This window comes from Sarcophilus harrisii, chromosome 4 (assembly GCF_902635505.1).
Source record: "Sarcophilus harrisii chromosome 4, mSarHar1.11, whole genome shotgun sequence".
Lineage (NCBI taxonomy): Eukaryota > Metazoa > Chordata > Mammalia > Dasyuromorphia > Dasyuridae > Sarcophilus > Sarcophilus harrisii.
In genome coordinates this window covers 223694162-223712916 of record NC_045429.1, presented here as the reverse complement: position 1 = coordinate 223712916, position 18755 = coordinate 223694162, and the positions used below count along the sequence as shown (strand labels likewise).

Genomic DNA, 18755 nt, shown 5'->3' with positions numbered 1-18755 from the left:
GCTCTCCCAGGCAGCGTCCCCATCCCCCCGCCCCCACCTCAGCTTTGGTTCCTCCGACAGAGTCAGGTGACAAGCGCGGACAAACCGGTGCGAGCCCCTCCGCGGCGAGGATCTCCGGAGCGGGTGGGGCTCGCGGGCTGGATAGAAGGTGGTGGTGGGGGGAAGGGGGAGCGCGAGCCCTAGCCTCCCCTGTACCCTCTTCTCCCGGCACCTTCCGCACACAAACCAGTACTCGCGCTGGCATACACACGCCCTCACCCGTCCACCTTGCTTCAGTCCCGTTAGCCTGCAGCTGCTTTCCTAGGAGGGGTCTTCACCGGCAGCCTAGCATCTCCTGAAAGACCGTGGCAGAAAGACTGGGAGGGGATGCCTCACCTCCGGTCCTTCCCCTCCCGGGGCAGCACGCGCACGCGCACGCCGACCGCCGGCTCCCGTGCACCTGCCTGCGCGACTCCGCAGCGGGCACCGGCGGGCTAGAGAGTGACAGCAACCCCAAGCCCCCCGTTTCTCGCCCGGCTGAATTCGATGCGAAATGGGTGAAGGCCGATGCAAGGGCAGGGCCCCGTTGCTGTCCGCTGGAGGGCAGCTAGGCTATCTCCTTGCCTGACACTAGTCATGGCTGCCCGAGACACTGCTGGACAGTTCTGCTGCGTTTCTATCCTTGCCAATCAAGAGCCACATGGCTCTAGTGCTGGCGCGGGCGGGCAAATCTCAGCGGGGGTGCTTATGCCGCACCCATTCGCACCAGATATTTATACCTGTAACAGTAGCTTAGAAGACCTCTATTCCAACACCCCCACCCTACTGAGGAAACAGGACTGGGAGGGAAAAGTGACCCACACAAGGTCACACAGGTAGCAAACGGACAGGTGGCTTCTGGCGGTCTGAACTTGGAATAATCATAAATAATAGTAGCCCAAATGTGTTGTATGCCCAGCAGTCCTTCGAAGGAGGTAATGAGTAAATATCCTCATTTGATGGAAGATTTGCCAATAGTATCAAGATCTGATCCCATATTTCTGGGATCTAAATGATGTGCTTCAAAGCAACTCAAAGCTTCTCAATAATAAATAGAATATTTACTAATTAGGGATCTGGATTAGGCTTGCTAATATTTGTACATATCTATTTTATGAAATTTAAGCATCTGGTATTATAGTCAGTCATAAATATGCTTGAATTGGCACTAAATGGCACGGACAACCCAAGCATCAATATTTTTATATATTGATACCTTATTTTGGATCTTAAATTTGCAGCAAAATAAATTTAAGTCTTCAGTTTATGAATATTAGTTTTCATTACCTCCTATAGACAACTTCAGTCCAAATTATTGTCATTATATGCCTTCTTTATTTAGGTTTTATGTATATTCCTTTTATATTATCCACTTACATTGTTTCTTTATGTTTCCTTTTCCTTTCATGGTATTAGTTGTGTTCTCTGTGTTCTGTTCTATAGGTGTTCTATAAATCCTTTGTTCCATGGGTGCCTCATAAATAATGGCTTTTATTTATTATTTTATATAATATGGCTATATATTATTTATATATATCTGGTATATATTATATATATTTATATATCATTTATATATAAATAATATGGCTATTATTATTATTTAAATTTATTATTTATTATTATTATTATAATATACATTATATTTATTATTGTCAGTCCGATGCCACGGACTGACAGACCTACCGCCAGGCAGGCAGTCAGGCGGGCAGACAGACGGGCGGGCGGACGGGCACATTGTTAAAAATGTTATTATTATTATTTATTATTATTTTTCACACTCACCCCAATATGTATACACATATACTTACTTCCTTACTCTTCCTTGATTTCAAGGCTCTAGAAGAATAGAAAATAGTTCCTACTAACAACAAAAAAAAAAAGTTGAAGACCTTTGCTACGTAAGTCCTTTATTTAGTATCATGTTTGTCAAGGTAGCCTCTGCCCTCAGAACTACAGCTAAAATGACATCACTTTCAAGTCTTATATCAAATTCATTAGAAGATTTAAAATTATAATATGCTTTCCTCCAAGAACAAAAACATATCTTTTCAGTAGCAGTTCTTTATAGGGAACAGGGATTTCCTAAGTAGTTGTATGGCTCCCTTTTCAATGCCTGTTTTTCTGTCAACTCAGTTGGCAGGAAGCCAAAAATTTTTATAGGCAGGGCTAGAGAATGAACATATGGTTAGGTCCGTAGGAATCACACTTAAAGGGAAGTACTTGTACTATTATCCCAACTTTTAGTTGGAATAATAACTACTCTTAGTGCTCATATACAAAACTGTATATGAGCACTAAGAGTAGTTATTATTTTTATTTGGACACTGCTTTGAGTGTCCAAATAAAAAATACTCATGGAAATTCATTAGCCATTTATTATTCAACATCCTCCTTGTGGTAGGTATCATACTGAAATACCAGGACCCAGTCCTTTAAGTCCAGATGTGGCAATCTTCTAAAAGGAATGGAGCAGTATGCAGCTTCCTATTATAGTATTTGAATTTTTTAAAATTATTTTTTTATTATTTATACTGACATCCTTCAGAATGATGAACACTATTGCTTGTTTCAGCAGTTTAGCTTCTTCTTTGTCCAATGCATTTTAAATATGCTAGGTTTCTGTGGCAGAATAGATACAGAGAGCTGGCCAAAAAATGGGAAAGATCTAAATTCAAGTCCCGTCTGGCATATGCTGACTATATATCACTGGGCAAGTCACAATCTCAGTGCCAATGAGCAGGTCATTTAATCTCTCTCAATCTCAGTTTCCTCATGTATAAAAATGAGAATAATAATTGCATTCTCCTCCCAGGGGTGCTGTGAAAATTGAGATAATATTTATAAAGTGCTTTCATACCATAAAGCATTGTATAAAAGCTAGTTGTAACAATGATGATGCTTTTAGATTAAAAGCCTCAGTCTTTCAAAGATCAAACACCAAAGAGAGGTGTTAATGACAAAAATGGTGTATGTGGTAAAGGCTAGCATTGATTAAAAGAAAAACATATCCTGGAAATGTTCCTACTAAGTAAAAAAATGCTGTGTAATATGGATTATGGATACTTGACTGAATAGTAATGACTCATAGATCAAAACAATGCTGTAATTTGATTTTTTATTGTAATTTGTATTGTAATTAATAATTATAATTTGATAAAATCTGATAAATATTGATGTTGGGAAGTACTCATTAAAAAATCCCATACTGTTCTTTGAAGGGGAAAATAGGATACCATGAAGAAGTGCTTATGTATAAACTTGAGCTTTTAGTTATAACATCATTCAGGAAATAATTTGGAAAAGAATATAATGGACAGAATTTAATCAGTTATTTCATTGAAAAGTAAGATTTAAAGTTTGAATATATCTCAGTGGATTATCTATATTTAGGATATCATTGATTGATTTTTTTTTTAGAGTAGTGAAATTTACCAAACGGCTAAGCAATAGAATGGAAGCTAGAGCAAAGAATTCTAAAATCTCAAATTCAGAAGTAGGGATGGGAATTTTAAAAAGGCTATGATAAAAAGTGAGATATAGAGGAGAACAAGCATTTATTAAGTGCTTACTATATGCCTGAGATGGTACCAGGTGCCTTATAAATATTATTCCATTTGATTGTCATATCAACACTGTCAGGGAATTGATGTAATATTTCCTATTTTACAATTGAGGAAACTAAGACTGAGAGAGTTTTGGTGACTTACCTGGCTGTCTGAGGCCACTTTTGACTATTAGGTCTTTCTAACTCTAGGCCCTGAACTCTAGCCACGGCCCCATTTAGTTGCTATATAAAAATTGTATTTACATAATACTTTATGATTTACAAAACATTTTACATATATTGTCTTATTTGATTCTTGCAACAACCCTATGAGATAGATGCAATTATTTTTCCTGTTTTACAGAAAAAGAAACTGAGACTAAAAACTTGCCCTAGACCAGAGGACTAGAAATATCAGAAGCAGAATTTGAACTCAAGTCTTTCTAATTCCAAATCCAACCCTCTATCTACAGTATCACCTGATTACCTGATAGAAAGATGAGGGGAAAGAGCTCTCATTCAAGATTTTCTCTTTCAAGGCCTAAATAAATCATTAAAGAATGTTTAAAAAATTAAATTTAAAAACTTTAAAAATAATATAGTTAAAAAATTATAAAAATGTAAAATCTTTAAAAATATAAGATAGTACTGAAAATAAAGTTTTACTAATTCAAACTTGTTTACCTTTGCTCTTCCATGAACAGGAGACATGCGAAAGTTTCTGTGCCACTACATGCAAACTTAATGACCATTATTTAATGCTTAGGAGATACTTATATGGATTAGATTTGCCACTGAGGTCCCTTCCAACTTTAAAATTATATTATAATGATCTCATCCATTTGGGTGCATGCCCAACCAGTTGGGCTCATAACTACATACCTTCTTATCTTTCAAAATTCTTGTCTGTGTCTTTCATAAGTCCTCCAAGAGAATATAACCAGCATGTTGGAGACCCTTCTCTGATTAATGTTTTTTTGTCTTAGCAATATCAATGTGATACTTGGATTGGGCAGCATTAGGCTCCCATGAAAAGCCAACTTCATGTATATCCTTGATTCTATAGTCTATACTATTTCTTTGGCTTACTTGTTGAGACACGTAGAAAATATTTTTTTGGGGGGAGTGTTTGTTTATTTTCTAGTATGTTAGGTTGATAATTTACCACTGAACTTGTTAACTAGAACTATTTGACCGTTAGACTACATTGTTTTTCTAGGTAAGAACATCATGATTTCCCAACTCCCATAAAGAGAATAGAAAAAGCTTGAATTATATACAAATTTTACTTATATCCAGAATGGCTTGTTATTTTGTGGGAACTTTACAAATGAAAGAGGACTAGAAGTTAACATGCTGATTCTATTATTACTTGGACATGAAAAGAAAATCTGAATTCAGATAATTGAGGTAGGCAGCAGCTTCTATATGGTATTTATAGTGATAATAGACTGGATTTGAATTCTTGCTAACTTTATATTCTTTATAGATATTAACAATGAGAGTATAGGGAGTATGCTCTATACCCTACGATCACATATCCTCAAAGGAAAGATATCTATATCTTTCCCTCAGGATGCTAGGAAACCCACAAAGGTATTGGGGTATCTTTCCCTAATGTCATTGGCTCAACCCCTTACTACATGTTCTTCACACACAATGGCTCTTTATTCCACCAGTGAGTAATGTGCATTTCCATTTAATCACTTTACATCTAATATTTACTTTGCAATTATAGCAAAAACAAATGTACAAATATTTTGCTTGGTTCCTACTCCAACACCTCAGGGACACTCCCTTATTCTACTTATGTTTCTAGGGAGAGTAGGTTCCCTCTTAACATAGTTCTTACATAAAATTGGTACTAAGAAGTTCACATCCAGATAAAGCATGACTGACAGATAAGTCCTCATCTCATCTACTTCGGGTTGATTCTTGAAGGTTGGTGCTCCTGAAAGTCACATTTATCCTTGGGACACCAGTGCTGAGCAGGCTTTGAAAACTTGGATGCCAGGACCTATTTTTCCTTCACCAAAAATGAAAGAACAAATATGGAGACTAGGAAAGAACCCACAACTATATTCAAGGACAATATAGCAAACTCAGTGGGGTTTCTCCTGGTATAGTATTGCCTCTCACCAGATGCTATTAGCAAGGAGTCCAAAAAATCCATTGAAGGTACTATCAATGACCAAAGGGACTAGACCTGGGCCTTTTTGAAGTTATTCTCCAGTACTAGCCATGCACCAATTAAAGAAAGCTTCATTTATCCTATGCTGAGGCAAATGGGATTAAGTGATTTGCTCAGTCACACAGCTAGAATAAATATATACAGTGTATTATTTACCAATCAATAAAAGGAAGTAAGCCATGTCAGTGCCAAACATTTAAAGTAGGTCTTTAAAACCATTGCCTATCTAAATACATACAAAGCTCTGCAGTGCCCCTTGAACTAAACAATGAAGGTTCAATTTATCATCCTCAGTTGAAAGATTAAGGTCTCAACTAAGGAAGAGTTAAATACACCACCAAAATGCAATGAAATGTTACTGGATAAATAGCTGAATGACACATGCATAAACATAAGCATCAGTTATTAATTTTTTTGCCCCTTAAAACTAATTCTTTGAAAATAGTTTTACTTTTTTTTTGTTTTTATAAAGGTAAATACTGAAAGATTCTGTTCATCTTATCTCTTTGATTTATGAGGCAGAAGCAACTATTTCACTGTTCCTAAGGCTCATTGCACTAGAGCTGAAAGGAAAATCAGAAGCAGAATTTGAACACTAGATTTCTGAATCCAAAACCAGTCCTCTTTCTACTGTCCTCAACTACTATTTGCTTTATGTTAATAAGACTGAAGTCTAAAGTTAAAAAGCTAAATGATTAAAACACTTTATTCAAATTCTCTTCTCTACTTTCCTCTGAAAATATTCTAGTTAAATTGTTGAAGTATAATGACAAATACCTCACTTTGGACTTGGGTAACACACTAGATCTGGAGTCAGGAAGACTTGAATACAAACACTTATTAGTTGTGTGATCCTGGGCAAATCACTTCATCTGTTTCTGCCTCAATTTCCTCATCTGCAACATGAGGACAATAAGAGCACTTAGCTTCCAGAATTGTTGTGAGGATAAAATGAAATAGAATTGTGAAGTGCTTCAAAAACTTTAAAGTACTTATATAATAATAATAATAATAAATATATTATTTATATTATATATATTTATATATATTATATTATATAAAGTACTTATAATATTATATATTAGCTTTCATCATCTTTGTTATTATACAATAAAAAGAATATTTTTACCTTTTTATCTTTCTCTACTAATTGTATAGTCTGCTTATCTTGGAAGATTTTCTACTTACCTCACAGGGTTGTGAGAAAAGTGCCTTGTAAACTTCAAAGAAATCTATCAGTATGAGCTATTACTGTTATTATTATGATTAGACAATAAGAAAGTATTGATTGAGTTGATTAGCTGGGGATAATAATCATCAAAGTTGCTATAGTGTTCTAATGAATATTGTTCCACTGGCTTCATTGTACAGATTGGGAAGGTAAAATTGAGAAAGATGAAAGGGCCTGCCAAGTTAATGTCAGTTTCAGAATTATAACTGAATACAGCCACTCTATTATCACACATCCCCAAAGGAAAGATATGTATATCTATCCCTCAGGATGCTAGGGAACACCCAAAGGTGTTGGGATATCTTTCCCTAATGTCATAGGCTCAAACCCCTACTATCTATGTTCCTCACACATAATGGTCCTTTACTCTGCCAGTGAGTAATGTCCCATTTCCATTTAATCACTTTATATCTAATATTTACTTTGAAATTATAGCAAAAACAAATGCACAAATATTTTGCCTGGCTCCTACTCCAACATCTTAGGGACTAAAATTCAGAATCATTTTAGTTTAACACATTGTGGACATGTTTAGATAAGTTTTGAGCACGAGAAAAGATATAGCCTCTATGGCACTTGGTTGTAGCAGTTTTTATGTACCTTTTATATCTTTTATTTGAGATAATATATGTAAAGTGCTTTGTGGGACTTAAAGTAATATATAAATGCTAGTTATTAATATTTATTCTGAGAAAGCTAGAGCAGATAACATGGTCACAAATAAATGTATAAAGGACTTGAATAGTATTAAAATTTTTGTTGTTTTCTTCAAAAAAGAGATGGAAGAGAGGAAATTTTGGAAAAAGGAGTAATTTAAATTGTTGAATGCCTTTGGCTATTTGACAAAGGAAAGATTGTTGATTCTAAGCTGGAACTCCTAAGGAAAGAAAATAGCATTTATTCAGAGGTAAATACTAGAACAATATGCCTTCTATCAAACATGTTTATTGGCTTTTCTTTTTTTCTGTATAACTGTATCTATATGTGTTTGTGTTTAAATTTATATTATGAGCTTCTGCAGAGAGTGACCTTGTCTACATATTCTATAGCTCATTGGATGAATAACAAGGAAAGGGGTGGGGTGTGTGTGTGTGTGTGTGTTTGGGAGTCGATAGAAATTAAAGAACTGGAATAAAGATAACTATTCATTTTTCATTCTTTGATTTAGACTGGAATCTCTTGTGAGCATATGTTATATGTGTGTATATTCATATACTAAACATATTTTAGTCTAACAAAATGGACTTTGCAAATAAGAGTAATGAAGAATAGATACAAAATCAGACTAAAAAACAGTCATCTTTTGTTTCTTTTGCTTTTTTCTAACAGTGAGAAAATTAATATGAAATTGGACCATTGGGTTATTGATTCTAATTCTTTGTAACAATCTGAGACTGGACTCATGTTTTACAAGTTAAATGAATTTTGCACAGAATAACTATGGCTGTAATGCTTTTTACAAACAAAATAGATCAGGCTATAGGAAGTGGTCTGATTCTGTTTTGTTTTTTCTGTTTGCCTTAAGTGTTTTTCATGGCCTAAGTACTGATTTACTTATAGACAGAAGAGATGTATTATACATAGAAAGCATCTTTGTGTTAAGGTTTAGAAAAATGCATAATCTAAATATGTAGCCTTTTCAGAGTCATAAAGAAGCTCCATTACAATAAGACTTCATAATTAATATTTCAGGATCAATTGATTCAAAACCAAAAATAAAATATCTACTTTTTTTAAAAAAATCACTTTATATGGGGCTTCTTAAGAATTTGTGTGAAGAGACTTAAATCATAAAATTTTGTCTTTTGCTAAAAGAGTAATGGGTCAATTCTAGGAGTTTGGATTTTAAGAAAGTATAAAAATTTATTTTGAAGCTTCCCAATAATTTCTACAAGGAGATTACCAAATAGATGGCCAGTATCGTTAGCTCAAATGTCTAATTCTCACTAATGTAATTGATGGATCTTTTCACTTTCTTAAGAATCTGCATTATTAATCTGAAAATTGAATGGATTCTTATTTCTTTTGAATTTGTAAGTGATTTTGAATATGTTCATAAAAACAAAACTAGAGAAATGCCCTGTCATCACATAGCACATCACTCATGCCCTAAGAAGTAATTATTTCTCATTATGTCTTTTTGAATCTACTTCTAACTGAGTAGATTTCAGAGACGTACATTTGATGTAATGACAATTGTATCAGCATTAATAGTGCATCTATTATAGCTGGTGGATAGATAGGGAGACAACTAAAATTTCTTATTCTTTACTATAGCCCTGTTAAGTTCAATCTGTTCCTTATTAGTAACAATAAAGAGTGCTGAATTGCCAAGAAAATCCCAAGACTTCCATGTTATCATGAGCAAAACTAATGACAACTGCTCAAAGTTGTGTTGAATTATGATATTTTCCTACTATCTTCTGGGTTACCTACATTACAAAGCTTCCTCAGTGAACCTCATAGCAATAATAAAGAGATTCAGTCAATCATGCTGAAAAACATTAGTGTGTAGAGGGCTGAAACTCTGAATCAGACAAGAGAGCACTTAAGGCTACCTATTTGATGTGAGACCATGGCTCTATTAGTATATATTTGGATAATAGCTCTCCTCACCATTGGTGCTTGCTGAGTGTTTGGTAGTGAGATAATCATAGGCAAGGATTGTGGGGCAGAGGGAGAGAAATCAGAGTCACTTGGCGGCAGGACAAGGAGGAGAGAGGTTGGTGACTTAAGACTCCAGAATCCAGGATACATCTTTGTCAAGCCTCATGGCAACTTGCCTGCCTCCTTCACTTCTTCCCCTAAAGACCAAGGACTTTGATTTATCCTGACTCTGGCTGACTCTGAAGCCCTCCAGAGAACTAGCCCGTACTTTACAATAGTGGATGGAAAACATTGACTAGTCTTTGGACAAAAAGTCCATAAAATTAGTTACACACACACACACACACACACACACACACACACACATATGATGGACGACAATTAACTGGACTCTAAATTAAGTAAGGGTAGGATTAGATTGATTGTGATGGGAAGGTATGCCATTCTTTCAGTGATTCTAAACTCACTGTAGCAAAATCCCATTCCTTTAAAATCAATATGTTCTCAGAAATTTATATGACTGCAAAAAGCTGTACACTAAGATCTTAGAAAAATCAAAATGCCAATTCAAAGGATAAACACAAATGGTGGGCACAAATGGAATATGCTACATTACCAATGATGACTGGTACATAAAATATGGCACAAAAGATACTGTTGAGAATAAATACAACCAAAAAAATAAAAAGAGGATTTTCCAAGAAACAAAAATGACATGTCTATATACTTAGACACTCCCCACTCACCAAGGGACTCTCTTCCTTAAACTATCTATGAAGAAGTAAGAAAATGCCTGATTTGCTGATTGGTATGCTGTGAGATCTGATCTCTCATCATTCTTCTTCATGACATATATGTGTACAATATACGTGTGTGTGTGTGTGTGTGTGTGTATATATATATATATATATATATATATATATATAAAATTCTGTCTCTAAATTCAACTCTAACTTGGTTCTCCTCATTTCATATATGTATATTTTTAGCCATTTAAAACCTTCAAGCTCATTTCACCATAACACTTACTCCTGTTTGAATTCTTTCTTTCACCACAAACAACCTAATTTCTGATGACCAAAACCATCCCTAAGGCTCCTTAATGACATATTTTAATAAGTAAAAAACTGATGGCAGCTGTGTTAGCCCTGCAGCCTCAGGGGTATAGCAATTCCTTCTTTTCTCAACTTCTGACATGTGAACATTCCCTAAATATTAAGTTGGGGGGGGGGAGAGAGAGAGAGAGAGAGAGAGAGAGAGAGAGAGAGAGAGATTGAGAGAGAAGTGGGTGGAGAGAAGAGGCTGGCCTTCATCACATTAGATTGGGAAGATCTGTAGAGAGCTATGAGCAAGGATTATAAAAGATGAGAAAACAAGGCTGCCATCTCACTGGTAGAGTAATAATTTACAATTAAATCATGGCTCCATTAGAGGATTTTCTCTGAAAGCACTCAAAGCTCTTTAAAAATCTCTCACTAATCAATCTTATTTGTAGTCTTCTATAAGATATGAGTAAATATATGTACATACATACATACATGTATATATATATATATATATTTGATAGTTTTCACTGTCATGTACATATGGTAGTTTTGAGGGTGCCATGGATTAATAATGTCCTATAGCAGGCATCCATGAACAGCAGCAGCTCTATTTAGAACTGCTCATTAACAAACTCATTATTAGTGACCTTATCTTGCATTTAGAGTTGCTCCAAAGATCAAGAATCAATTAATAATTGGCTTATAGGATGCTGATTATGGCAGTGGGAAAACCAATAATAAGATGCAATAAATGAGAGTAAAGACAATTTTCAAGTCATTGATACTGAGAATCTGAAAATGAGGCTTGGGATTCGTTAAGCCTTTTTGTTATAGTTACAAAGCCATAACTAGAAATTCTTACACATAACGCAAAAATCAGTATGACCCAGGTAAAAATTTCTCCAGAAGATAGAACAGCCTAACTCATCTCCAGAAGGCACAGTTTAGGCCCCCTCAAGGGACCTGTGGGCGGTTTTCTGATGCCCTAACCACTGCAAAGAGTCTGGGGTGCCAAAGGGAAGAAGAGCGAAAAGGTGTTAGGAGGGCAGCTTCTGGGAGAAGGGCAAAAAGCAGCCTGACCCTCTGGGTAGAATGAAGCATGGAAGAAGCATCTCCCAACCCTGCCCTTTGATTTTAGTGTCCTAATTACTCAATATTATATCATTCTATGTGTAAAACTCATAGTTACTATGGGATTGTTCTGATTAAAAGACAAAAGAATATAACTAAGTTTTAAAATTAGAAAGAATGATTATGTGTTCTCACAGTATATTCCTCGGGATTTCCATTGGCAAAAGTGTAATGGGTTGTATGAACCATAGGTCTGATCTAGTGTGCTAATACTATGTTCCTATAAATCCAAAAAATATTATTGAGTTTCATAGCAGAAACAACATCAATATCTCATGTTTATATAGTACTTTAAAGTTCATAAAGTGCTTTTCTCACAACAAACAATGAAAGGAAACCATCTATTACTCTTTTTCATATTGCCACATAAACATTCTTTTTTTGTTTTTAATAGAATATTAAACATAAATGTTGACTTGACATATAAACAATATTGTCCCATGAATGTAATTTTAACAGATTCTCTTCCTCACCTACTCCAAAATTGTAGCACAAATATTATTTGCCTTTCCCTAGGGAAAAGGAGCTACTTGAATATAGATATGGGTATAGATATAGATATAGATATCTTCTGTCTGCTTACAGCTTTGTTTGACATTTCTGGGTTAATGGCTGCTGATTCAGAGAAACTTATGAGGTAGGGTGCCATACCTAAAAGGTAGGAGGAAGGGAATAAGCATTTATATAGAACCTACTATATGCTAGGTGCTATGTTAAGTAATTTTTACATTATCATCTCATTTAAGATTTGCAACAAATCTATGAAGTAAGCCATATTGTTATTCTCGTTTAATAATTAAGGAACCTGAGGCAGACAGCAAAGAGACTTGCCTAGGGTCACACATCTGGTACATGTCTGAGGCTAGATTTGGACTCAGTATTCCTAATTCCAGGCCCAGCACTCTATCAAAGTAGAAGAGATGGTTAATAGCTGAGAAGTCCCTTGGCAGTAACTTATGAGAAAAGAATATGGGACTCTAATGAGGGGGCAGGGAAGGGGATGGATAGGAAGAAGAGTCCTTCCTTTTTTTTTGTTTATTTATTTTTAATACACATTGCTTTATGAATCATGTTGGGAGAAAAAAATCAGAGCAAAAGGGGAAAAAAAACATGGGAGAGATAAAAAAGCAGAAAAAAGAAGTGAACATAGCATGGTTTGATTTACATTTAATCTCTTTAGATCTTTTTCTGGATGCAGAAGGGTCCTTCCTTACCTTGGCAAAATATGGGGTTGGGTTTTTTGTGTTGCATCTCCTTTTTTTATTTCCTTTTCTTTAATATTAATCATCAAATGTTCACAGAAGGTCTGTGAGTATTAACAACTAGAGTGGCTTCTACTGGAGAGTTGAGTTGCAGTAGTGGTATCAGGGTCTGGCTGACAACAAAAATGGAACAGGCATTGAAAAGTTAAGCTTCTGGGCAGAAGATATCACTTAGTGTTTCATCAATGATAATGAAATAGGGATCAGGAAAACTGTTTATAGTTTAATCTAACTTGAATATTAACCTCCCAAGTGACTGTACTAGTATTGATAAATTATGCGTTCTGTTGTAATCATTCTGTGATTCTTCATTGATCATTATTTCCTTTTCTGGGTAGGAACAAACTGCTTGTTCTATACCTGATTCATGTTTGAATACTGGGTACTTTAAAAAAATTCCCCTTTGCTGGGGAGAATTCTTAGACTTTAAGCCCATAACCATTTCTATATTTAGCAATTCTATAAGTAGGAACTTTCCCCAGCATCACTAGGGTGAGAGTGAAGAGCCAATGAATGTGAGAATTAGGGAGCCTACTTTCCTTATCCATACAGGAGTCAGACAACATAAAGTAATAAACTCAGGGCAAGTTGGATTCATTGATAGCAGGTCAAGGACAGAGACTGGTTCACCATTGCCTACCAGTCACTTTCCCAGACTGATGTCAAATATTTCCTTATTTATTATAACTAATTTATATAGTTTGAGTTTCTGAATCAGAGTCTTTGTCTCTCACTTTTAACTCTCATTCCGCACTTAAGGGTTGTCTTGTTATATGAGAAACAATGAGGCAATTTGGCAAAGTGCACAGAAGATCAAATCCCAGAGTCATGATGAATTTATTTTAAGTCCTATTTTTGACACATACTGATTGTGTGACCCTGGATGGCTCACATAACCCCTTAGTGCGTAAATCAAATCTCTTAGATTGTAGATTATTCAATTGTTCCATTTCTGAAATGGTTGAGGAACTTTCTTCATTGGGAGTTCCCCATACCAATGAAATCACATGTCCAGTTTTAAAAATGACTTAGATAGTAATGTGTGTACAATATTCTATTTAAAGTTTCTTTATCACTTTTAAAATCATAAAGGGTTTTTGCAGCAAATTAGCCAGCCGGTTCTAGGCCAATTCATATTTCCTGTTGATCAAATAATGTGGACCCTCAAATCAGGCTTAGAGAGATAAAACCTCTATTCTAATCAATGTGATTCTGGGCCAAGTAGAGTGAACTGTTTATTTTAGTATTCTGGTGTCTTGCCAATTCCTGAAAACTAAATAAAAACCCGAATGCTAGTGAAATGAGAAAAAGAAACATGCCCCAGTGCTTTAGTATGAAATCCCAGATCAATATTGATAGAGAAATTAAGGAAAGAGAGAGAGCGAGAGCAAGAGAGAGAGAGAGAGAGACAGAGACAGAGACAGAGACAGAGACAGAGACAGAGTAGAGAGACACAGAGACAGAGAGAAGAATAGAACCTAAGAGTTCATCTACTTCATTCTCCTGTGTCCTGGTAAGACTAAAAATATCTTGTATAAGGTTGCACTGACCAATATGGTTTTACAATAGCATCATTAATAATACATTAGTGCCAAACCTCACAGTAAAGTCATGGATCTCCATTGATCCTATTGTATTGATCTTTCAGCAAATTGTCCATTTGCAACATTGTTTTTATGACATTAACAAGTCCTATTATTTCACTTAAATGTCAAGTTTTTATGACTATTTAATAATATTAGGTAGAATAGTACTATATACTATAATCATTTTAGTTGGATAGAAATTTCTCCTATTTTCAAAAACCTCTTAAAATAGATTTTATAGTCTTTTTGGTAAGCTATTTCATAACCTTTGGGATAATAAATTTAAAGCCAGAAAAGAACATAGAGTCTCTCTATTTCAAACTCCTCACTTCACATATAGGAAAACTGTGGTCCAAAAAGTAAAATGATTTGCTTAAGATCATATAAGTAACAAGCAAGAGAGGCAAGATTTAAACCTGTACACTGTATTCTGCTACCTTTTGGTTCATCCTGGCTTCTGTTTCAGAGGGTTTTTTTTAAGTAGCTTTAAAAATTATCATAGGATTTAAATTTACTTTTTGAAGCTTTGGTTTAACCCAAATCCCTATGATTGCTTCATAGATATCTTTTATCAAAAATAGGTTTGCCTTTCATATAATTATGCCAGGATATTTTTTAAAAGAAAATTACTGCTTTCAGTGAAAAAAATGTATATTCAGAAATCAGGACATATAATAATTCCATAAAACTACAATACCACATACCATTAATAATGCCTCTCAAACTCTGGGAGTTCAGGAAAATAAATATTAACTTTTTTGACATTATAAATATAATTTTTAATAATTCAATAGTCAATAAACATTTCTTAAGTACCCACTTAATAAATAACAAAGCACAATGCTAAGCACTGGAGACAGATAAGAAAAAGAAAAAAAGAGTCCCTGCTCTCAAGGAGTTTATAATCTAATGGGAGAAGAAAAATACACAAAAAGAAGCCGAAAAGCACATGGGAGGGGTTTAGAAATGGTGGTGGAGGGGAGTAATATTTGTAGAGGGGATTCATAGAGTTGAAACCAAACAAAGCAGCTGATAGGAAATGAAGAGATGGCTGGGAAATTCTGAGCCCTATATGAAAGGAGGTTTTGAGTAGAGTTTATTGTTCTGTGCTTCACCCCTCCAATTACACTGGGAAGAGACAACTGAATTTCATTATTTCACTATTTTCTCATTAAGAAAAAAGTACATCCTTTTCTATCGTTGAATTTATTTTGCATAACATAATATGGAATTAGTTCTTATCTTCAAATGGATAAAAAAGTTTATTGGGGGTAAAACTCTTAAAAATTCATTCCTTCTCTTCACATCATGCTTAATAAATATTTTTTGAAGATTGCATTGGATTTAAAATTTTTCCCTAAGACATTGCCTTTGAATGGACATAACCATACCTTCTTTTTAAAAAATTCTTATTTTAAGAGTCAAAACTTTGGAACAAAATTAATGGAAAATGCCATTTTTAAATTTATTTTTTGTGATGACCACGTTTAGCACCCAGGGTATTTTAAAATCAGCTGGAGTTAGGATAAGCAAAAATCCTTGATCTTTATTCTTTGTGGAGGTGAAGAGGAATAAGAAGTGAGAGCAATCCAGCCAGCAGTGCCTCTGGCTCTCCCACTCCACCCACCTAATCCTCTATCCAATCTCCTATACAACACATCAATTTTGCACAGAGAGTGGACGGGGCCATTCTTTCTCCAAGCATATATTAATAGAGTATTGTCCAATTGCTAATTAGCCATAAGTGCTCGGATGGGACCTCGGTGTATCTGTTCAGCTTCAGCCCATTACAATTTTTTCTTTTTTTTTTTTTTTGTTATAGCTTTTTATTTACAAGATATATGAATGGGTAATTTTTCAGCATTGACACTTGCAAAACCTTTTGTTCCAACTTTTCCCCTCCTTCCCCCCACCTTCTCCCCCAGACTGTACCAATACATGTTAAATATGTTAAAGTATAAGTTAAATACAATATAAGTTTACATGTCCATACAGTTATTTTGCTATACAAAAAGAATCAGACTTTGAAATAGTGTACAATTAGCCTGTGAAGGAAATCAAAAATACAGGCAGACAAAAATAGAGGGATTGGGAATTCCATGTAGTGGTTCATAGTCATTTCCCAAAGTTCGTTCACTGGGTGTAGCTGGTTCAATTCATTACTGCTCTATTGGAACTGGTTTGGTTCATCTCATTGCTGAAGAGGGCCACATTCATCAAAATTGATCATCACATAGTATTGTTTTTGAAGTATATAATGATCTCCTGGTCCTGCTTATTTCACTCAGCATCAGTTCTTGTAAGTCTCTCCAGGCCTTTCTGAAATCATCCTGCTGGTCATTTCTTACAAAACAATAATATTCCATAATATTCATATACCACAATTTATTCAGCCATTCTCCAATTGATGGGCACCCACTCGGTTTCCAGTTTCTGGCCACTACAAAGAGGGCTGCTACAAACATTCTTGCATATACAGGTCCCTTTCCCTTCTTTAAAATCTCTTTGGGATATAAGCCCAGTAGTAACACTGCTGGATCAAAGGATATGCACAGTTTGATAACTTTTTGAGCATAGTTCCAAATCTCTCTTCAGAATGGTTAGATGTATTCACAATTCCACCAACAATGTATCAGTGTCCCAGTTTTCCCACATCCCCTCCAACATTCTGCATTATCTTTCCTTGTCATTCTAGCCAATCTGACAGATGTGTAGTGGTATCTCAGAGTTGTCTTAATTTGCATTTCTCTGATTAATAATCACTTGGAGCATCTTTTCATATGGCTAGAAATAGTTTCAATTTCTTCATCTGAGAATTATCTGTTCATATCCTTTGACCATTTAAAAATGGCTTGAGAAAATGCCATTTTTTAAATGAATATTTGATTTCTAAAAAAGAAAAAGAAATGTCTCAGAGAGAAGAAGGGGAAGGAAAGAGAAGAAAGAAAAAGGTAATGAAAAGGAAGTGAGAGCTGGGAATGAATTTCCCTTTTCTCATATTAGCTTATTGCCCAAGACTAATAAATATATATATGTGTGTGTATATATATATACACACACATATATATATATAATATCAATTAGCTGAACCAATAGTCAGTGAGTGATCTTAAGAAGATGAAATGCAGAACATCTAAATGAGGAGCATCAAACAATCCTTAATACTAGTGATTTCTTTCTGAGATTATCTCCAGTTTATTATATATGTATAACAAATCTTTGTGCATGGTTGTTTACATGTTTTCTCCTCCATTAGATTGTGTGTTCCTTAGCACTCTGTCTGACACACAGTAGGAACTTTGTAAGTACTTACTAACTTGATTTGATATTAAAAGGGATGAGAAAAGAGCACTTCTGAGGCCCTAAAAGTTATGTCAGGGTCTGTGTCTTATATATGAAGCAAATAATTAATATTCATTTACATAGATGAACTATGGTGATTGGTGACTTCATGATAAGAGATACAGTTGCAGATGCATCAGGAGATGTGCTTTACCTATTTCTTTATATGTATCCCAAGTATAGCTTGTAAAAATCTGTCATAGCAAAGATGTAAAAAGAAATAAGTGAAAGATTTCAGAACATTACATTCAAGGGTCATTCTTAGGTATTTAATATATTATATAGAACTTGCAGAAATTCATCAAGCCATCAACTGCTACCCAATTTTGCTGATACATTCAGGAATAGGTTATAATAAAAAAAGGAGCTAGACTGCATTTTTAGTGACTTTTCATGTCAAGATAAGAAATTAAACAAATTTGAAGTCCATAGATCATTTTATCTTTTCTTCCAGTTGAAAGTACTGACAAAAATAAAATGAAGTGAACAGTTATAAAGATGATGTTGAAAAATGGAATGGGTTCCCAAAAAAGTATAAACTATATCTTTCAGAGATTAAAAAACATGTTTGGTAGAAGACTTGATTAATATGGTTTTAATAAGAGATTTCAAAGTGAGGGAGAAAAAATGCCCAAATAAAATCTTTTTCCAAATCACAGAAAACAACAAGAACATGATGTTTAGTTAAAGACAACCAAGAAAGAATCAGGAGTTAAACTTATGTCTTGAAATATCTCTAAGCAAATCTCTAAAGAACACATGTAACAAAGTGAACTTAAAATTTTAATACTGGTAGA

At 34.8% G+C, this 18755-nt stretch overlaps 1 protein-coding gene across 11 annotated transcripts in view; it reads right to left on the bottom strand.

Annotated features, from left to right (window-relative positions):
* Positions 1-664, bottom strand: part of SNAP91 (synaptosome associated protein 91) — a 144337-nt gene extending 143673 nt beyond the window's left edge. For 8 of the 11 annotated variants that reach the window (XM_031964565.1, XM_031964572.1, XM_031964576.1 and 5 more), the window contains exon 1: positions 259-664. The gene's annotated coding sequence lies outside the window, so the exon portion shown is untranslated. The remainder of the gene's footprint in view (positions 1-258) is intronic. The other 3 variants (XM_031964578.1, XM_031964579.1, XM_031964568.1) reach the window with 2 other exon arrangements.
* Between the last annotated feature and the right edge of the window lie 18091 nt (positions 665-18755).